Consider the following 22,778-nt stretch of genomic DNA (forward strand, 5'->3'; position numbering starts at 1 on the left):
AGAAGCCAGGAGCACGAGAAGGAAGAGCCACGGGCCCTGGGCTTCTCCCTCCTGCCCTCTCTCCCGCCACGTCTGCAGGTGAGTACAAAGGTGATGCAACTGAACCAAACCCATCGCTGGTGGCCACGGCCATCATGGCCCGCTGCAAGGCAGCCTTTGGACACAGGGAGATTTCTTGTTGCTTCTTTATTTGTTTTTGTGACACACCTGTTAGAGCTCGGGGCATACTTCTGGCTCTGTGCTCAGGGTGGTGGCTGACGGTGCACAGGGGATCCTGTGGAGTGGCCGGGATGGAATTGGTACAAGGTTTTTGTGCATGCTCTTATTTCCGACAAGGAAAGAGATCTTGCAAAGCAGATATTCCCCGAAAGGACCACATCAGCCAGCAACGCAATGAATAGTCTCTTCGGAAAAGGTGCAATGCAGGTTTGTGTGTGCACCTGTAGGGCACCAGTCACCAGTCACCAGCCAGCCGGGATCTTTCAAGAGGGATCTTCACTAAGTGCAACAGTATCCAGGTTGAGATGTAGCAGAGGTGCCTTTGCCAGTGACTGCACCAAGGTCCTGAGCCAGGAGAAAACCAGTTTCCAAACACCTCGAAGTAGGTAGGTTGTCCAGCAGCAGGCTGGCCAGCTTCTACTGCTTCCCAGGAGTTCCCTTCGCATTGAATTTTACCCCAAATCGCCAGCAATGAGACTGACGTGTTTGGTGCCTAGATTCGGCAGGAAATCTAGTCTGTATCAGCATCTCTAGAGTATCCCCAGGGGATTCTCAAGGGGCTAGAGGGGAAGATCATGAAAGGGGGACAGAAGATGACAGCCCTCCCCCAATCGTGAACGACTTTGTCACTGTGTATCTCACCGTCATTAAATGGGGGAAAAATAAAGGATTTAAACAAAATTAAATTTAAAACTAAAATTTGAATTAAACAATTTATTAAAATAAAATTAATTTTAATTAAAAAACTAAAAATTAAAAGCTCACAATAAAAAGTTTTAATTTTAAAAAAGATTTTAAATTTTTGTTTTTTGGGTCACACCTGGCGATGCTCAGGGGTTACTCCTGGCTTTGCACTCTGGAATCTCTCCTGGCAGTGCTCAGGGGACCATATGGGATGCTGGGGATCGAACCTGGGTCGGCTGCGTGCAAGGCAAACACCCTACCCGCTGTGCTATCACTCCAGCCTGAAGATTTTAAAATTTTAAAATTAAGGTTTTAAAATAAAAAAATTAAAAAGCACTAAATTTTAAAGAGCTAAATTCACATCTAAAAATGACTAGGACCCAAGCATCAGGACAGGGCAGGGTCTGGAAGGAAAGTGGGATGAGGCTGTGGGGGATGGGCAGACAGAGCAGGCCACTGTCCAGGCGTCTGCACTGAGGGGGACTCTCGTGGCTCTGGTGCTGGATGGAAAGAACCCCAGAGGATGCCCTTTCTCTGTCCCTGGTCCCCGAGGGGCACATGGTGCCTCGTGGCCCCCTCCTGGGGTCCCTGCAGCTCAGCCCCAGCCTCCTCTCAGAGCTCAGGGATCTCTCCCGAGGGTGCTGGGGAACCCCGCAAGGTGCCAGGACCCCTGTGGGCTTGGCTGCTGGCACTGTCCCACTCTCTGGCCTAGTGTCCGGATCTCGACAGGAGTGAAACATTGCTGGCTCGGTCCCAACCTTCCATTTATAGAAGCCCCAGGCCAGGCAAATCAGAAGAGACCTACACGAGAGGGTCTGGGCTAAATCTGAAAGGACAGACCTTTAAACTTGGCACCTCTCAGCAGCCTACTTGGATGTGGAACAGGTAATGCGTTGTTTACAGAAAATAATATATCTATGGGCCAGAGACACTGGAGCAGGCAAAGTGCTAGCCTTCCACACAGACAACCCCGTTCCGACCCTCAACGTGTCGCTTATCCCCCAAACGCTGTCCTGTGTGATCCCTGAGCACTGAGCCAGGAGGAAGCCCTGAGCACTGCCAGATGTGTTCCCCATTCCCCAAAGTGCCACGATGAAAATGTGACACAGTGACACTTTGAAAGGCATTTTTAAACAAATGCTCTTCAAACCAACATACTTGTGTTCTGGTTTTCGTTCCTAAACATTGAAAGGACTGACAGGTGCTCTTCATAAATATAGATGCTTTGTTCTGTTTAGAAAGCGCATGGACCCTCAGGAATTACTCCTGGTAGTGCTCATATAGGATGTTGGGAATCGAACCCAGGTTGGTCCTACCCGCTGTGCTATCTCTCTACCGCCCTCTATTTCTTTTCTTTCTCTTTCCTTCCTCCTTCCTCCCTCCCTCCCTCCTTTCTCTATCTCTCTATCTCTCTTTCTTTCTTTCTTTCTTTCTTTCTTTCTTTCTTTCTTTCTTTCTTCTTTTCCATTCTCTCTCTTTCTCTCACTCTTTTTCTATGTTCCTTGAACCTTGGAAATAATAGAATGAAAGAAGCATCAGGAAAAGGTCACAGGCAGCTTTTGGCAGAAACAGCGCCCCCCAGTGTCCACACGGACAAACAGCTCATACACGGGCAGGAGGTACCTCAGTCACGCTGAGCGCCTGGACACTGAGCCCTGTTCGCAGTGACCAGCCGCTGGACGGGTTCCAGAGCGGGGGTGGCTTAGTTCCCTGCCTCACTGCGTCACAGCGGCCTGAACGGGAAATGGGCTCGGGGCTCTGCACGTGGGTTTCTGGGGGCACATGGTGGACATGTCTCAGGCTCTTCCCCCTTCACAGCTCCAGGGCCCAGGAGGGCTGCCTGGGGACTGTTCTGGAAGGTGCAGCTCCCTTCCGGAACGCCTCTTTGCAGCTCTGGGCTGCTGGCTTCTGAGGAGCCTGCAGGGTCCGGGAACGCAGGTTCAGGCTGTGGCACAAGCATGAAAGTTCCCCTGAGCAGAGGCCAGCAATAGCCGCGAGGTCAAACTGAACAAGTGGGAAAGTTTGAGGGGATGCTGTGTGCCCTGTGACCCCCAACAGAGATCCAGTGTCATGAAGGCAGCCTGAAATCCCTCCCTCCCTCCCTCCCTCCCTTCCTCCCTCCCTCCCTCCCTTCCTCCCTCCCTCCCTCCCTCCCTCCCTCCCTCCCTCCCTCCCTCCCCCTTCCCCTCTCCCTCCCGCTCTTCCTTCCTTCCTTCCTTCCTTCCTTCCTTCCTTCCTTCCTTCCTTCCTTCTCTTCCTTCCTCTTTTTATTGCTTTAGAAATTTTTTAAAGTTACTTTTATTACACTGCCGTTATCCATAAAGTTATTGCTAACAGTTGCTTCTGGCACACAATATCCAAGCGCCAACCCCGCTGTGCTCCCTCCCTGCACCAAGGCCCTCGCCTCCCCCCTCCCAGCCCACCTCTAATGACCCCTCATGGATTCCACATTATTGCTCCAACACGACTTAAAGCAGCTGCAATGGGATTATCGGGCGATAAATGTCCAGCCCAGGGCCTTCTCACCAGCCCCGGCCTGAGAAAGCTCCCTGGGGCCAGAACGGAAGGGAAAGAGGTGTTTCCGGCTGGACTGCGCCTTGTGGCAGCAGAAGGAGCTGGGGAGGAAACAGACCAACACTGAGGCCGGTCCTTCCCGACCAGGCCTTGCCTCGGCCCGACAGTGCCTCCGGCTCCCCGCACGCCCACGTGCCTCTGCACAGTCTCCACGGCACAGTCCACAGTGGCCAAGCCCTGGTCCCGTCCATGGGCTTCGGTGTCCCCCAGACAGGACGTGGCACAGGGCTCAGGGTCACAGTGCTTGAGGGCCACAGGGCCCATCACAGGGCGGCAGGAGCGGGGATCTCTTCCTCTGTCCCCGCTGGGTCTGGTGTGGGCACAGGAGGTGCTCACAGTCCCGGGGAAGTGCTCTGCCTGCGGGACCCCACGAGGAGGATCAACACAGGATCCATTTCTCTCCCTTCTGCGAACAACGATCTGTTTCCCCATTGTGTTGACTTATCTCTCAGGGGGATACAACTGACAGTGCTCAGGGCTGACACCTGGCTCAGTGCTCAGGGGTGAGTCCTGGCTCTGTTTTCAGGGCTCCTTCTGGCTCTGTGCTCATGGATGACTCCTGGTCTGTGCTCTAGATTCCTCCTATCTCTGTCCTAAAGGAAAACTCCTGGGTCTGTGCTCCCTAGACCTAGGTTGGCTTCCCTAGACCTCCACTAGAAAATGGGATGTACTAAAACTTTCCTTCGGGATGAGGGTAGCCAGGTTCAAACACAAGACACCCTGTGACTTTGAATTCTATCTTCAAGGGACACATTGCTACTAAAGATCTGTCTGCCATTGACCTGAAAATCGATTTTAACAAAGCATCCTGTATTGGCTCTAACTGGTGAAGTGAGCCATTACCACAATGTTGAAGAGAACAAATTAATAGCTGTTTCGAGTCATGAAAACTGTAAACAAAATTTAAAACTAGGACACAAGGAGAGAGTTCTATTGGTTGAAAACTCAAGGAAGATTTGGGTGGGAAAAATCCCCTTGATCAAGTGAGATTTGATCAAGCTGCAAATGAAAGATGTGCTCACATCTGGCAAACAGATGCTAAGGGTGATGGCTAGAAGCAAGCGTAGTAAATGTACTAGCATCAGGAAGCCCTTCCAAAGTCCACGGCGTGGCATCCAAAACCACCTACAGTGAACCCAGCTTTGCCCAGACTCAAGCAACACCACCTGCCAGGAGAATCCACGGGAGAAGCTTAAGGCAGGAGCCAGCCAAGGTGTTTTGGAAAGAGGCAGGACATGCTTGCTAGCCTGTGCTCAAACTGTCCCTATGGCAACTCCCAGCTCCATCACCGAATTACCCACTGACAGCAGAGGAAAGGATAGATGTGGCCGCGTCTCAAGAAAACTTTACTCACAAGAGCAGCAGGCAGGTTGGGTTTCACAGACAGCAGAGAAAGGAATGGATGTGGCTGTGTCCCAATAAAACTTACTGACAAGTGGCTGTGTCCCACTTAAACTTATTGACAAGAACAGCCAGCAGTTCAAATTGGATGGGACAGAGACAAGTGGATGTGGCTGTGTCTCAATAAAACTTTATTGACAAGAACAGCAGGCAGTTCAGATATCACAGACAGCAGAGAAAGGAATGGATATGGCTGTGCCTCAATAAATCTTTATTGACAAGAACAGCAGGCACTTTGACTTTAACAGTACAGAGAGGAATAGATGTGGCTGTGTCTGAATAAAACTACTGACAAGAATAGCAGACAGTTTGGATTTGACGGACAATAGAGAAAGTCATCGATGCAACTGTGTCCCTACAAAACTTTATCAACAAGAACAGTAGGCAGGTTGGATCTGCCCCAAGCTCTAGTCTGGGGACCAAAGGCCAAAGAAAAGATTGTTGGTGGCTCTTAACACTATGGATGAGCTTTTCACTCAAAGGAAGAAACAGCAAGGGCAAGAATTATTTACCGCCATCTCCTCTACCTGGGTAGAATTGGCAGGATGTTGAAAGGTTTAAGATAGGGATTGATACCACCAAACTCCATCATCAATGCAGCTCAGACGAGTCGGTTTTCTGACTTGTGAAATCAACTAGCCGGCTGAACAAGACCTAGATTGTGAAAAGATTAAGATGTCTGCTTACTGGAGGCAGATTAGCAATGGAGTCACAAAGGTACCTTCTGTCCTAACACAGGGAATACCGTGCTGATTAAATTGCAGCCAGCCTCGCTGTATTTCATCTTATAAAATGCCCCGTATTCTCCTTTCTGTTAAAAACACATAAAGAACACATAAAACGGGAAGGCTTCTGGGGTGATTATCTTTCACGTTTGTGTTCTTTATTCACTACAGAGGAAAAGTAAGATCATAAAGTCTCACCTGATTAATGGGACAGTGTCTGAATTTTTATAGATGTCTCCTAATTCCTTCCCGGAGGCCAGAACTAGCAGATACATTTGTTGAAAGGGGATATCATTCATCACATCTCTTGTGGGGTAAGAACTTGCAATTCGATACAGCACAGCCCATCACTTTATTCAAAATTGAACAATGAGCAACAGGATGTCAGTTTATTCTTCTTTATGCAACCTATGATAAATATGGACACATTCATTCAGTGACCACTTTCTGCTGGAGAGTCAGCAAGCGTACAAATGTCTACAGCAATTTATTCGTCTGTGGTTCAAACCGTCTTCTCTGAGACACATCCTAACTCCTTCAGTACGATGAACTATTTCAGCTGCTTACTTTGCAAGACAGGACATAGGATATGAGGGGTTAGAATTTGGGGGAAAAAAAGAGCTGATTTTGTTACACAGTAGAACCTTGCCATGTACCCAGAAAATCTGAAACATACATCTAAGATTCTGACGATAATGTCAGAAAGGCACATTTATTTGTTTTTAATGTGCTGCCTGGGAAGGTTTCTTAGAACCTAATAATAGTTACTGGGTTCAGAAGAGTGCCTTTAGGGGAAAAGTATATGTAAAAAATAATGATTTTCTATTGGTTTTTGGGAGTCGCTGGGGCTATGCCCAGCTGACTCCTGGCTCTGCACTCAGGTCTTACCTGGGAGGGGCTCAGGGGACCGTGCGGGGGCATAATATCATGAGGAGCCGTGCTCAGTCCTGTTCGATCTGATTTTGGCTGTGATTCTGAGGCCGTGAATTAAATAGGAAGGACCCATGACGGCGACTGGGAATTGCTGCTCGCACCCGGTCTGCTTGCAGGGAAGGGGAAGGGGAAGGGGAAGGGAAAGGGGAAGGGGAAGGGGAAGGGGAAGGGGAAGGGGAAGGGGAAGGGGAAGGGGAAGGGGAAGGGGAAGGGGAAGGGGAAGGGGAAGGGGAAGGGAGGCGTGGAACCACCAGTCCCACTACCTGGATGGGAGAGTGCACCACTGCCACCAGGTGGAAGAGGGGAGAATTGCTGCCAGCCAGCCCCCAACAAACAACCCACCGGGCCTCAGGGGCTGCGGGAGAGGCAGGGGGACAGAGAAGGGACCACCAGGACAAAGACAGCTGGAAATGGTGACTCTGGACAAGAGCTTTGTGCCGAAAGGAGGCAAAGGGACACACAGGATAACTCTCAGTACCTGTATCGCAAACCATAATGCCCAAAGGGGGAAGAAACAGAGACAGAGACGAGACAGAGACAGAGACAGAGACAGAGACAGAGACAGAGACAGAGACAGAGAAGGAAAGTGCCTGCCATAGAGACAGTCTGGGGGGAGGGTGGCGGGACAGAAACTGGGGACATTGGTCGTGGGAAATGTAACCTGGCAGAGGGGCTGGCATTGCAATACTGTATGACTGAAACCCAATCAGCAACAACTTTGTAACTGTATCTCAGGGAGATTCGATCATTCAAAAACAACAACAAATTATCCAGAGGGTGGGTCAGAGCAACAGAAAATTTGGTGGGATGCCTTGCAGCGGCAGACTGAGGTTTGATGCCCAGCATCCCACTTGGTCCCCCAAGCACGGCCAGCAGAAACTACTGAGTGCAGAGCCACGAGTACCCCCTGAGCATGTTCCCCCTGAGCACCGCCGACTGTTCACCCTCTGAAAACGCCAAAAAAATGATCGAGTGTCAAAGCTGAGAAACCTTGACCTCCGGACAAATAGATTCATTTAAAATGGGAGTTGGAGGAGAAAATTCTTCCACTAATCTCATTCAAAGTCTGACTTAAATATCTTTCATGTAAGCGTCATCGATGTTTCGCCTCAATAGGACATTTCTGTGGTCTGGATTAGACAGAACAACTGTGCATGTTACTAACAACCAAGCTAGAGGAACTTATTTGTTTCTGCTCTAAGAAGTACTCCCAGCTCAGTATTCCTCCTGCGAGGCCCGAGAGCCTCAAAGTCTGAGCTTTCAACATGCAAAGAAGTGCCCAAACCTAGTGAGTCGTCTCCCAGGTCCCAAAGGAACTTTTTCCAGCTCGCAAGAGTCTCCAAGCTACATTGAAAGGTTTCGATTTGTCCCAAACACAAAGATTTCCATTCGAAAGGACCCGTGCACGCCTGTGTCCACTGCACTGCTAAGTCCAGACGTGGAAACCACCCAAAGGCCCAACCACGGACCAAGGGATGAAGAAGTTGTGAGACATAGACACACAGTGGGACCCGCTCTGCTCTACGAACAAAATCATGCAGCCTGCAGCCCCATGAATGGAGCCATGAGCATCATGCGCAGTCCAGCCAATCCGAGGGACAGGGGCTGACACGGTGATCTCTCACGGCAGGACTTACAGTGACACAGCCAGGGAGCAAGGAGGGCCAAAGGCAACACGCGGGCAAACTGAGCCCGGCCCTTGGGGGAGGGAGGTGGGTACCCAGTGCTAGATGTGTGTCGGGATGATGTGCACGCAAAGCACCATTAACTGCCTTTCAATCACAGAGGCTCAAACAATCAAATGGGGGGTAAAAAACTACATTGAAACAGTCAAAGTTACAGTTTATTCTTTTTTCTTTTGCTTTTTGGGTCACACCTGGCGATGTCAGCTGCATGCAAGGCAAACGCCCTACCAGCTGTGCTATCGCTCCAGCCCCGCCCCAGTATTCTTAAAGTAAAGGAAGCATCAGATAAAATTTCAAATTTCTAACACAAGACCCAGGTAATGGCTTGTGCTGAGAGGTCCAGTGGAATATAAGAAATGTCTTTTCTTGTTTCTGCCGAGAGGAAGCAGCATCATGAATAGCTGAGGCTTGGCACGACTAGAAGAAGACACAGCAGAAACTAGCTAAACAACGTCTGAAATGCTGGAAACTCTGAAGGACTTTTCTCTAGGTTTCTCCATGAAGAAGGAGGAGGGTGATGCATATTTCAATATATAGGGACTTGAGGATTAGTCATAGCACTAATTAAGTACTAGCTTACATTAACAGTTTTAGTTTCATGCTTAATTAACATGATTGGAGCTCATAGCATTATCCCAGAATGAAGAATAATATTTTTTAATTATTTTTTATTTTTTAGGAATAATACTCATACTGCCAATATCACTAAGAATAAACAGGAAGGCTGTTTGTCTTGGCAGGCATTGTGTTCAATGGAAGGTAAAAGACGTAGGTAAAACAGAAAAACAACTTTAAGTTAAGGGATGATTTGTAGTTCTCCAAAATTACATGTTTCCAAATAAAGAAGGCTAAACTCTTTAAAGTCAGAAATGTTATCCTTGTCACTGTATTGCTGTCATCCCGTTGTTCATGAATTTGCTTGAGTGGGCACCAGTAATGTCTCTCTTCATCCGTGTCATGTGCTATTGTAGCCCGATGGCATATTGGGGGCTCTTTCAGGGTCAGGGGAATGAGGACCATCATTGTTACTATTTTTGTCATATCGAGTACGCCACGGGGTAGCTTGGCAGGCTCTGCTCTGCAGGCGGGATACTCTCGGTACCTTGCCGGGCTCTCCGAGAGGGATGGAGGCTTTTGGGGCAGCCTCTAATCACCTTTACAGGTGAAAGAAATAAATCAAGTGAAATACTTTAGATAAAATGTCAGAATACATTATATAATCCCTTTAATAAATGGTTCTCGGCAGCTCCGGCCGAAACTCACGCATGACTGAAGACCCACAGAACAAGATAAGCGGAACTCTCTGAGACCTTGGACTCCAGGCTCAACGGACCCAGGGACAGAGGTTCTCTGCTTGCTCCCACCAACCGCAGGTGACAAAGGGATTATAATCAGGAGCCCCACCATACCCTGCCTGTCTGCTTCCACCAACCACCCAAGACCCAGGGATCGGAATGCGCACAGAAGACCCACCCTACCCCTACCGGGACCATATAAATACCCCACTGGCAGACCTCCACTACTGACACTACCTCCACTACCCAGCCGTCGCCACACTCCAGGACACTTTCCGGACCCGCGCGGCCGCTTCACGGCCACGGGACCCATCATAAGACACTAAATACCCATCTTCCGGAATTGCCGTACAATATCTGATAGGGTTCAAATATGGTAACACCTACAAGGGCGATTAGAGGTCGCCCCAAAAACCTTAGGTTATGACAGGCCCTAGAGGTCATTCAGGTCCAGCTCCATATGGGGCTTTGAGAGTATGACCAAAGCATCGGTAACTCCTCACCTATACTCACTGGGAGACCTGGTCTAGGTTCGGTGACATTAGACTGCCATCCTTGAACCTCAGTGGAGAGTTCCCTATCCCATGACCCTGATCATGCCGTTCACTCTGAAGGTGGAAAGAATCAAAGCCTGGGTCCATGCTTCACATGTGAAAACTGCCTCCCCCTTTGAAGACAGGACGACAACGGCCAGTGGTGTGTCCTGCCAACTGGAGCCTCTCCCTCCAAGATAAAACTGAAGAAAGTGATTGAAGGGATCCTAGGGAGTGGCACGGGTTATTCTCTGCTTCTGTTTGCTCAGCTGTGAAGCAAACTCACTATGAGCCCAAATTTTGGCACTGGGTACTTTCTGCCACTATGACGGGTAGAATTATAGCCAATGACACCCAGGAAAGATGGAGACTGCACAGTTTCACCTTGGTCTGTACCAGTTATGGCCCATCCTGGGACTTGTGTTTGTTTAGGGACCTATAACTTGTAAGATTCCCCCTGCTGAGCCGATTTTAACCCAGAAATATAGGATAGACTCCCAGCAATTGTACCAAGGGTCAGCTAGAAGACTTGGTTTGTTTGCACATATGACCTGCTAACGTCTGGCTTGTCCCCTTCCTATCTCATTGACTCCGGTACAGGCATATTGTTATGGAAGGGGAGCTGGGAAGGTCAACTTCTCACCCTGATCCCACCCCTCATGGGACCCCTAGTGCTCCTGCTTCTGTTCCTGACTGTGGGCCCCTGTTTCCTGGATGAGTTGGTGGCATGGAGTTTGTGAAAGAACGTGTCAGTACCATTCAGCTTAAGGTACTCAGAAAAGTATTTCCCTCTGAAACAATTGTAGGGGTCAAGATTGACCCTGCTCAACCACGGGCATAAAAGAAAAGGGAGGAATGAGAGACAGAGAAGCAAAGGCAGCGCCATGACAGGCTCTTACAGAAGCCAGAAAAAGCTGGGCGTTGGTTTCAGTTCTGGAATTCCTGCGAATTGGGCACAGATACCTGGAACTGAGTCATGATTTCCCTGAAGCGAGATAGCCTGGGTGAGGTCAATGATGGGTTACCAATCAGGTGCAGGTAGGGAAGCTTCCCTATGTAACTCCAACTTATACCCAATCAGCTAAGTACAAGTAGTGAGAAACCCCTCAGACTGCAGCTGAAATGGTAGTCTGCGGAAAGTCCCTGTTCCATGATGCTATGGGAGAAAAGTCCTTCAGTTTTGAGACTCGGGGCCACTCGTTCTGAGAAGGCTGCCACTGTGTCGGTGAGCTTGATGAGGGCCCTAGCTTGAGCTAGCCGAGCTAGCTAATAAAAACCCTTTGCTTATTGTATCGCAACTTGTCTTCGTGTGAGTGCTCTGGGGAGATCTCGGCCCGGTTTGACACCACCAACAATGAAAATTACACCCACAACACTAACACAACAGCACAACCACGAGCAACACAGATACAACCACCAGCACTGACGACACTGTCACACCCACAAGCACAGCAAACTCAACAGGAAAGCCAGGAAGAATGCCCAGCCACTGGCATACCTGTGAAACCAAGAATCAGCCTAATGAATGCGAGCACCAAAAAGGAAGGAAAACCCACCCCCACACGCCAAGAAACCAGAAGCAATTTTACCGTGTCTTGCCAAGAAAGCGATTGGGCCATTACTTGTCTTCAGTGGGAAAAATCCGTGCATGGGGCTGTAAAGGCACTAGATATGGCCCCACATCCATCCTAGGGGGTCTCTCTCCTTGGCTTGTATGTCTGTCTGAGGCAGGGGAGCCCCAACCCCAATTCCAGAAATTCTGGGCCAGCCAGGCCAGCTGAGCCCACCCTGAGCCCTGAGCACTGAGTACCGAGTGTGGCCGGGCCAGCTGAGCCCAGCCCTGAGCACGGAGTACCGAGTGTTTGGGGGCTCCAGCCCTGCTGAGACTCCGGAGCCTGGTCAGCTGTGGGTGGGCGTGTCTGTGCCTTCAGTCCTGCACCCATGGATGAGGATGCTGCGGGTGCTTTCTCGGGGTGTCCGACCCGGCAGTGGCCTCAGAGTCCATGGCGCGGGACCTCTGTGCCCCCGGGTAGGGGGCAGATGGCGGCTGTCTCCACCTCAGCGTGCCCCCGCACACCTGGAGGAGATGCCCGCGCAGGCGCGTTCACTGCCCCCTGAACATCGTGTCCACACACCGTCTGTGCGTCCACCAGCAGGAGCCTTCAGTGGCCGCTGTCCACGCTGCGGGCCTTTTTCCTCCTGCTAGGGCCCAGCAGGGGCGCTGAGCCGGGAACAGCGCCTGCCCTTCAGCCAAGTGGCTCCCCCTTCCCATCAATGCCAAGATATTCCTGTTCCACTGAGCAGCTGCTCAGGTTTGGGGGGGCAGGTTGGGCTGCGTGACTGGTCTGCAGGAAACTCAGCATTAAATGACCTTGCAAACGCCCCGCATCCAGGCTGCAAAGCGGGAAGAGGCTGCAGCTGGGAAGAGTTAGGCTGTTCTTCCGGTGCCAGGGGTTGTACCACCCCAGCGCGGGCTGACGGGGAAGGGGATGGGTGCGCCCTCTGCCCTGCACCCCCGTCGATGGCTGCCCTTCCCCACCGCACCCAGCATCCGCATGAACCTTCTCACAACGTCCATGATGGTTGTGGAACACTGGGAACCCACGTCAGACTCTGCACTGGGTGCTCCTGGCATGTGTGCTTAAGGCGATTGCTTCAGAGATGGTTACCTACCCTACACGCTCTTCTCTATAATCACACACAATAGTAGAGAATTTGATTGTCTAGTATTCACAGCAGGTTTATCCTTTTGTAGCCAAAATGATGGTGACCCTTCCTTCCTTCCTTCCTTCCTGCCTGCCTGCCTTCCTTCCTTCCTTTCTTTCTTTCCTTTTTCTTTCTTTCTGTCTTCCTTCCTTCCTTCCTTCTTTTCTTCCTTTCTTTCGTACTTTTTTAGTCATGGTGAATTGCAAAGTTACTCATCATTGAATTTCAGGCATAGGATATTCCATTCCAGTCCCACCAGTGCTCACATGCCTCCACCAGTGTCCCCAGTTTACGTCCTGAGCCTGTCTCTCGTGGACGCACTGTCTGCCTCTTTTCAGCACTGCATTCTGCTCCAAGTGACCGCTGCCCCCGCCAATGGCCTATTGTAGCCTGTTCTCCCCTGCCCCAGCCCCTACAACTAGCAAGTTTTCTGCTGGAGACTGGTTCTCATTCTCTGTTTCGGTTGCCTTGTGTTATTCCCCGACTCTGTTTCTTCATATCCTGCACGGTAGGAAGACCATTCATGTCTGTGCTTCTTCCTCTGACGCATTTCACTTTGCCTGAAACTCTCCAGAACCACTGATGTGGTAGCACATGACATGACTTCATCTTTCCTATGACTGAGTAGTATTCCACTGTGTATCAGGGTTCCTCGATCCACTCATCGGCTCTTGGGCACTTGGGTTGGTTCCACATTTTGGCTCCTGTGAGTGACTAGTGCTGCAATGAACACAGGAGCGTAGAAGTCTTTTCTGCATTGTGGTTTTGGACCCCAGTATATAACCTACTGCTGGGTCATATGGAAGTGCAATTCCTAGTTGATTGAGAAAGGTCCCTGTTGTCTCCCTGAAAGCCCGGGCCAGTAGACACTGCCCCAGCAGTGAGCACGAGGCTTCCTGTCCCCGCATCCACACCAGCACTGCTTGTTCTGGTTGGTTTGCTTGTTTTTGGCTTTCAGGGTTACACCTGGAGATGCAAGGAATAACCTACATCGGCACTCAGGAATTACTGCTCCTGGTGGTGCTCGGGTTATTCCTGGCTCTACACTCAGGAATTACTCCTGGCGGTGCTCGGAGGACCACATGGTTGTGCAGGGGATTAAACCCTGGTCGGCCAACGCCCTCCCCTGTGCTGTCGTTCCAGGCCCGGTTGCTCTCGTTCTTCTGCATGTGTGCCAGTCTCTTGGCATCAGATGACATCTTGTTTTGAGTGGCATCTCCCTGATCATGAGCAATGTTGAGCATTTTCTCACACGCCTTTTGGCTGGTTGTATTTCTTCTTTGAGGAAGTTTCTGCTCATCTCTTCTCTCCAGTTTTTGATGAGGTTGGATTTCTTTTTTCTTGTAAAGTTCTACCAGTGCCTTATATAACTTGGAGATTGATTCTAAGTCAGATGAATGGTTTCCACTTGTCATTGGGCCATTTATTTTTCTTAAATTTTTATTAGTGAAACACCATGAGGTACAGTTGTAGACTTACAAAGTTGTGTGCTTGGGTTTCAGTTATACAATGATCGAATACCCATCCCTCCACCAGTGCCCATACTCCAACACCACCAGTCCCAGTATCCCTCCCTCCCCCGTCCCCCCAACCCACTCCACCTCTGTGGCAGGGCATTCCCTTTTGTTATCTTTCTCATTTTGAGTGCCGTGGTTTGCAAAAGAGCCATTGAATGGCAATCTTTTCCGGTCTATAGTCTACTCTCATCACGCATTTTCAGTGGGCCAATTTTGTATTCTGGTCATTGTTTCTTTTGCAGTTCAGAAGCTTCTAAATGTATGTATGTATGCATGTATGTATTTAGCTTTTTGGGTCACACGTGGCGATGCTCAGGGGCTACTCCTGGCTCTGCGTGCAGGGATTACTCCTAGCAGTTCTCGGGGAAATATATAGGATGCTGCGGATCAAAGTCCGGTCAGCCATATGCAAGGAAAGCAGCCTATCCCTCCGCTCTGGCCCTAAGGTTCTGAATTTCATGTAGTCCCAATTGTTTCTCTTGATTTGTTTGGTGTGGCCAGTGGTCTTGCCTCATTGAGGATGCCGCTAACTTCAATATAACGGAGATTTCTGCTAATCTTTTCCTCTATATACCTTATGGATTCAGGTCTGATATCCAGGTCTTTAATTCCTATTGATTTTATTTTGTGCACGGCATTAGAAATGGGTGAGTTCATATTTTGACAGTGACTGCCAGCTTTTCCAGTACCACGAGTTTTAGAAGGTTTTCCTTGCTCCGCTTTATGTAACATAGAGTTTAAACATCAGGAAATGAGCGTTTATATAAGTTTATATGAGTGTTTACAAAATAACATTTTATTGTTATCCTATAACTATGAATAATTAGCCCACTATATATTTCCTGTGTGTATGCATACAGCAGGTAGGTTGACATATATATTTAGCACATACTGATAGAGATACGCAGAGATGTGTTACTTGAAGGCTTTAGTCTTCTCTCTGTAGAGAGAAACAACGGTCCTCAGACTCACATGAAATATAAGAGGCACTAGAGAGAGAGTATAGCACGGATGGAGGGTGCTCGCCTGTTCCAGTCTCACATCATACACGGCCCCCTGGCACTGCCAGGAGTGATACCTGAGCACAGAGCCAAGAGTCAGTCCTCAGAAGGGCCCATAATAAAAATAGCATAAAAAATAAGTGCCATATTGCTTAGACTTTGTTGCTGTCTTCACCCATGCTAAACACATCACATTGTCACAAACAGTGTTTGAGCTGGAGAGGGCAGGGTGTCACTCACTCAAGGGATTGGGTCATTGTAGCTTTGGACCATGGCTGGAATTGACAGAGACACTTTGCTTGTTGCAAAACACCCACACCGTCATCCTTCCCTACTAGAAAAAGGTACAACGGCAAGACACACTGAAGTTTGTTATCCGCAAAGGGAAATAGGGTCAACTTGTATTCTTCAACGGGAGGGACCCCAACACGGATGCAAACAAAAACTCCCAGCCGCGTGCGGTGCGCCCCTCAGCAACATCTCAGGCCTGGATTCCCTGGCTGGCCGCCAGCTCCCCCGATGAGCCCCGAGTGTCCACTGAAGCCCGTTCCCATAAGGCCTCACCCACGCCCCGACCCCCCAGAGGGTGGGGAGCCCGGGGAGGCTCAACTCTGCGGGCCCCCACGTCCAGGCACCTCGTGGCCGTGCCCAAGCCCACCCGCCCTCCGCTCTGTGCTCCCGACGGTCCCATGTACGCACATGGTGGGGGGTGCGGGGAGGTTCCACCACGCAGAATCCCCGAGCCCCGAGTCCTAGGTCACGCGCCACGTCACTAAGAGTATGCCGGAAGGAACACTGGTTCCTAGGGACATGCCGCACCTGCACCCTCCAGCCTGGACGCTAGTTGCCAAAACAGGACTTGAATTCCTCCTACAGACCAGGCCCAGCTTGGTGCCCTGCGCCTGCGGCTGCCCGCTGGCTCTTGCTCCGCAGGCCCGCACCTACCCACAGCTTGATCACCCCCTTTCTGACCCCTCCGCCCACGGTGATTGCCCCCACCTCTGAGGGGGTGGCAGAGACCTGCTGCAGCGGGAATGGGGACCCCAGGATACAAAAAGGGGACCAGGGCTCAGGGAAATGGGATGAACCAAAGGGAGGCAGGCCCAAGGGGGGCGTGGCAGCCCAGAAGAGGGGGCGTGGCAGCCCCAGGACAGAATGAGGTGGACCCTAAACCATATCAGGACCCAGAGAGATCACAGAGGGTCCCGTGAAATTCCCTCTATGCTGCGGTCCCCTGAATATCTCCGGGGGCAGTGGCCGGTACTGCCCAAACCCTGCCCAAAATCCTAAGAGGGAATCCAAGGGACCCGACTTCAAGGACTCCCGTCTTAAACATGCCTATCCGTTGGGCGCACCCTGCACTGCTCGAAGGATGCAAAGAGTGCGCAGAGGCGACCGCAGAGCGTGAGGGCACAAAGTTCCTAGTGGGAAGTGGAAGGCCCAGCACGTGCAGGACCAACGGGTCGAAGCCTGACCCGGTACCAGGTGTGTGGGGCTCCCGGGGAAGATTCCAATTCAGTGGGACCCCTCGCCTGGGCGCTCTGTGCACGAGCCCAAGCCCACACGCCCTCTGCTCTGTGCGCCCGACCGTACCATGCGCGCACATGGCAGGGGGGGCATGGGGAGGTTCCACTGCGCGGGACCCCCGTACCCGGAGTTCTGAGGCCACGCCCTACATCACTAAGGGTATCCAGGAAGGAACGCTGGTTCCTAGGGACGCGCCGCACTGGCACACTCCCACTGGGACGCTAGTCTTGGACGCTAGTCGGCAACACGGGACGGGACGTGAATTCCTCCGTCAGACCAGACGCAGCTTGGTTCCCAGCACCTGGGGCTGCCCGCTGACTGTTCCGCGACAGACCCGCACCTGTCCGCAGCTCGATCACCCCCTTTGAGACCCTTCCGCCCACGGTGAGTGCCCAAGGGGGGGACAGAGACCTGGGGCTGCGGGGATGGGGGAGCAGGGGTCAGGGAAATGGGGCCAGCCTGAGGGAGGGAGGCCCCAGGGGAGGGGGTGTGGTAGCCCCTGGACAGAAGGAGGGAAGCCAAGGGAGGAGGGTGGGGAGCCACAAGGGAGGAGGGTGGGAAGCCCCTAGAAAAATGATGGGAATTGCCAGACAGAATGGGGAACAGTGAGGGAGGAAGTTGAGAGTCCCCAGGGAGGAGGGTGAGAGACCAGAGGGAAGACTCCAAGGAGTCCCTAGGGAGGAGAGTGGGAGTCTCGAATGAGAAAGGAGGGAAACCCTAGGGTAGGTAGGTGGGATTCCAGAGGGGAGAGTCCAAGGAGCCCCTAGGAAGGAGGGTGAGAGTTCGAGGGAGGAGGATGTGGAGCCCCTAGGAAGGAGGGCAGGAGTCCAGAGGGAAGACGCCAAGGAGTCTCTAGGGAGGAGGGTGGGAGTCCAAGAGGGGGGTAGAGAAGCCCCTATGGAGGAGGGTGGGAGTCTCCAGGGAGGAGGGTGGGAAATCCCAAGGGAGGAAGGTGGGAGTCCAGAGGGAGGAGTCCAGGGAGCCCGTAGGGAGGAGGATGGGAGTCCCCAGATAGGAGGTGTCTTCTGGGCTGACAGCACTAGACTTGCATGACCCGAACTCGCTTCCGGGCTCCAGAGATGGGCCCCCAGACCCACCAGGAGGGACCCCTGAGGAAGACCTGGAGTCAGCCCTGGGCACCATGGGGCGTGGCCCCAAAGTTGACCAAACAATAAAATGGTTTTTGTGTGACCCCTGGGGACCCCAAAGGTGCAGAAAGGGCCCCAATGGCAGGGAGGGGGTGTGCGTCTCTGGGCTGCCAGGGTCTGAGTGTGGCCTGTGATCTGCAGAGCCCTGACCCGGGATGACGCGGAGACCGTGCGACATGTGGTTCTACCAGGACCTGGGGACGCCGCGACCAGCCCAGGCGCCATGCACACGGGGCTACGGTGGGCCCAGCTCTGTGGGGCATCCTCAGCCCCACGCCCCTTATCCCTACAATCCAGGGCCTTATGTCCACGGCCCGCCGACTTACTACCCATGGCCGGGGCCCAGTGGCCAGCCCACAGGGGCCTATGGACATGGCTACTATGACCAGCGGGCTCGCCGCCAGGGTCCCCAGTTAGTACCCTCTGACCAGCATGGATGGCCCGTTCGAAAGGAGGAAGACTGGTGTGAGGCTGTGGTCTACTGTCCACGGAAAGCCCCCTGCTTCCAGAGGGGCACGCATCACTGTCAGGCCCTGCTAGGCCACAAGACCCCTCATGGCCGGGCGGTGACCCCCGCCCCAGCCCAGAAGGGGGCCCCAGTGCCCCAGAAGGAGGCCCCTCCGCCTCCGCTCCCGGTGGCAGTGCCCGCCCCAGCTGCACCCGCAGTCATAGGGTGGCCACAAGCCCCTGACGATGGCCAGGTTGTGTTCACCAAGGACACACAGGCCTGTCTCAGTGACGTGGAATCGATGGAAGTTGTGTCCTGCGGGAGCAGCATTCAGTCCATGGATGCGGAATCCCAAGGGGAACCACTCAGCGACATGGAGGTGGATCCACCCAGTGTCCCCATGACCCAGCCACGCGCTGCGATGGCCGCACCCCAGGGCCAGGCGACCCACGTCCAGGCCGCAGGGATAACACAGCAGCGCTCGAAGAGGAAGAGAAACAACCGTGCGAAGCTACAAGGCCCACAAAGTAAGAGACACCAGCCGGGCGCTGGACCGGGCCCCAATGTCACCCAGGGCGCCCCTGTGCCTGTGCCTGCCATGCAGCTCCCTTCGGCGCCGAAGCCCGTGCCCCCCAATGTTCCGGGACCAGGTGGCACCCAAGGTGCCCCTGCACGCATGCCAGCCTTCCGATTTGCACCTCCGCGGCAGCTCGGGCCTCCCAACGTGCCGGGGCTAAGTGGTCCCCAGGGCGGACCAGTGTTCCACTTTGCACCCCCGAGGCAGCTTGTGCCTCCCAAGGCACCAGGGCCACGCGGTACCCAGGGGCCACCTGTGCCTGCACCCGCCATCCAGATCCCACAGGTGTCGCACCCTGTGCCCAGCTATGTGCCCGCACCCCAGCAGGGCTTGAAAAGTGCTGCCACCCAGCAGGGCGGGTACCAGCGGCCACTTGTGGCTCCTGCTACTCTGAAGCCTAGGCCCGCAGTCCAGCAGGGCTCAGCCAGTGGTGCCACCCGGCTGATGTGGTACCAGCAGCCACTTGTGGCGGCCCCCAACCAGGTCCCACCAGCATGGCATCCTGTGCCCCCCCATGTGCCCGCACCCCCACAGGGCTCGAAAAGGAGTGCCACCCAACACGCACAACACCAGCAGGCACTTATCAATCATGCCAACCAGGTCCCACCTGCGTGGCACCGTGTGCCCCCTCGCGTGACCCAGCAGGGCTCGAGCGCCAGTGTCACCCAGCTGGTGTGGCACCAGCGGTCACTTGTTGCCCCCTATGGGCAGCAGCGTCAGGGTGCCCCAGCCCAGAAGCTTAGGCGATAGGGGTCCCAGAGCTCAGGGGCTGCGGTCCTATGGGGCCCTTATGGCCCGAGGCCTCACGGTCAGACACCCCCACTCAGACACCCTGGGGCCCCCCTGTCTGAAAGGTTTCTCAGCACCTCCCATTACCATCCATATTGTTCCACAAATGACTTGGATCAACTGCTCTGTATGAGTCACACGATATAATCTGTTCTTTACCTTAGAATATATGATAGCATATTTTTTTCTCTAAAATAAAGTTGTTGCAACGTGTGTGGAGCCTGCACTGTGCTTTTCTCTCCGAGCAGGTGAGCGGGCATCGCCCCGTCGGGGTGAGGAAGGGCAAGGAGGAGCCGGTTGCTCTGCAGTGCTCCCCATTCTGAGCGCTGAGAAGCTCAGCGCGTCTCCCTGCTCCTCCATGCTGAGGGTACTTGCCCCTTGGTGGTAGCCTCAGCTCTACTCAGCCCCGTCCCAGGCCAGGCTCCTCCCCCATCTTAAGCACCACTGTGCTCTCCAGCCAAGCAGCAGAATGGCTGAGGACCAGGGGGAGAGACGGGGCGGGGGCTTGGTGGAGGCACCCGCATGGCAGAGACAGCCCTGGGCTCACTCCCCGTGAGCCCCAAATCCAAACACCTCCAACACTGGGATTGAGACATCGGGGGCGAGGCCAGAGACTGAGGATAGTGGGCGGGCATTGGTCTGGCACAAGGCCCACCCATGTTCCACCCCGTACCTGCCCCCAGCCCCCAGGAGTAACTCCCGAGAGAACAGTCAGAGGTGACCTTGAGCAACACCGGGGCTGGTGCCAAACTTGAAAGTACTTCGATCAACTCCTAGGGGAGGGGGTGGGAGGGATCAATAGCTCTGTTAAAGCCTCTAGGCCGCAGGCAGCAGACCCCAGGGCCGCCCGCCTCTCCCCGAGGACTGCACAGATTTTTGCTCACCGTCAGCAGCCCCCACTGCAGGGGCCGGGCTGACTGGGACCCGGGAGCCGGATTCGGCGTGAAGAAATCAAACCCAGGGGCTGGGAGGGACTCAAGGGGGTGACTGAGCACGGCACAGCCACGGCTCATCCTGACCCTGACGGAACCTGAGCGACACCTGCGGACGGGACACTTGCCTCCTCCTGAAGCGGCCGGCTCCTCTGGGACAAGTGGAAGGTGGGCCATGGTCCTGCCCTCCGGGAGCCGGGCAGAGACACGGCTCTGAGGTGGGGTCACACAGGAAGGGGCATGGGCTCAGACGTGGGCTCACACAATTAGGGACACGGGGGCTCTGAGGTGGGCTCACACAGGGAGGGCTATAGCGCTCTGAGGAAGGGTCACACAGGGACGACACGGGGCTCTGAGGAAGGGTCACACAGGGAAATACAGGGAACTCTGAGGAGTCAAACAAGTAGGGACATGGTGCTCTGACATACAGTCACAGGGAAGGGATTGGGGCTCTGAGGAGAGCTCACACAAGTAGGTTCTCGGACCTCTGGGGGGGTGTCACAGGGTTCTAGGGAGGGGTCACAAAATTAGGTGTACGCACCTCTGAGATTGGGTCACACAGGGGTAACGGGATGGACAGGAGGCTCCGAGGAAGGGTAACACATGGAGGTACACATGCCTCTTAAGAGGTGTCACATAAGTAGGTACATGGCACTCTGAACCTACTTATGACCACTCCTCATAAGAGTGGTCATAAAGGGATACAAAGCTGAGGATCACAAAGGGATGGTCACGGGGGGACACAAAGGGACACAAAGGAGGGACACAAAGGGACACAAAGGAGGGACACAAAGTAGAGGGTCACAAGCAGATGGTCACGGGCTGTCACAGGGTAGGGCCACAGGGCTCTTACGTGGGTCACACAAGTAGGGTCCAGCACTCAGAGGAGAGGTCACAGAGGGAGAGACAAGGGGTTCTGAGAACAGGTCGCATAAGTAGAAATACGGGGCTCTGAGGTGTGGTGACAGGGGAGGGACACAGAGCTCTGAAATATGGTCACAGAGGACAAACCTGGGCTTCTGGGGAGGGGTCACACAAGGACGGTCACGGAGTCTGAGAAGAGGTCACATGGGCAAGGACACAGGCTCTGAGAAGGTGTCACACAGGCAGGGACATGAGACTCTGAGAAAGAGGGACACGGGGCTTTCAACAGGGGTCAAACGGGCAGGGACAGGGGTTCGGAGGTGAGGTCACACAAGTATGGGCACGGGTCTCTGAAGAGGGGGCACATAGGGAGGGACATGGGATCTGAAGTGGGGGTCACACAAGCAGGGACACAGGGCTCTAAGATGGAATCACCCGGCAAGGAAGACAAATGGGTGGGGGGGGGTCACATGATGTGTACATGGGGCTCTGAGGTTGGAGGGTTTATGAGTAGAGTAAGAGGCTCTCAGTTGAAGTCACACAATCAGGGACTCGGGGCTCTGAGCAAGGGTCACACAAGCAGGAAGAGAGGGCTCTGGGGACAGGTCACAGGGCCAGGGCCAGGGTTTCTGAGGAAGGATCACACTAGCAGGGTTATCCGACTCAGTGGGGGTCAGTTGTCAGGGAAACAGGTAGCCTCACAGAACAGATCCATCGGACATTTGTGGGTCAGACAAGCAGGAATGTGATTCTCTGAAGTAGGGACCCTCAAGCAGGGTCCATGGCTCTGAAGTGTAGTCGCACATGAAGGGTCATGGGAATCTGAGGTGTGGTCACACAGGCAGGGACACGGGCTTTTGAGATGGGCTCAAGTTTGGAGGGACACAGGGCTCTGAGGAAGGTTCACACACACTGGAACATAGGGCTCTGAGTTTGGATCACATGGTTGGGGACTCATGATCTGTGGAGGGGGCACACAGGTAAGAACAAGGGTCTCTGAGGGGTGGTCACATGTGTGGGACATAGGCCACTGACATCAGCTCTGACACAGAGATCTAAGTTGAGATCACACAGGCAGGGACACAGAACACAGGGGAGGTTACATGTCTAGGATGTGGGACTCTAAGTGGGGGGTCACACGAGCAGGGACATGCGCTCTGATTACGGGCAAAGATCAGGGTACATAGTTCTGAGGTAGGGTCTCTTATGTAGAGTCATGG

This window comes from Sorex fumeus, unplaced genomic scaffold, assembly GCF_029834395.1.
Source record: "Sorex fumeus unplaced genomic scaffold, SorFum_2.1 ptg000133l, whole genome shotgun sequence".
Lineage (NCBI taxonomy): Eukaryota > Metazoa > Chordata > Mammalia > Eulipotyphla > Soricidae > Sorex > Sorex fumeus.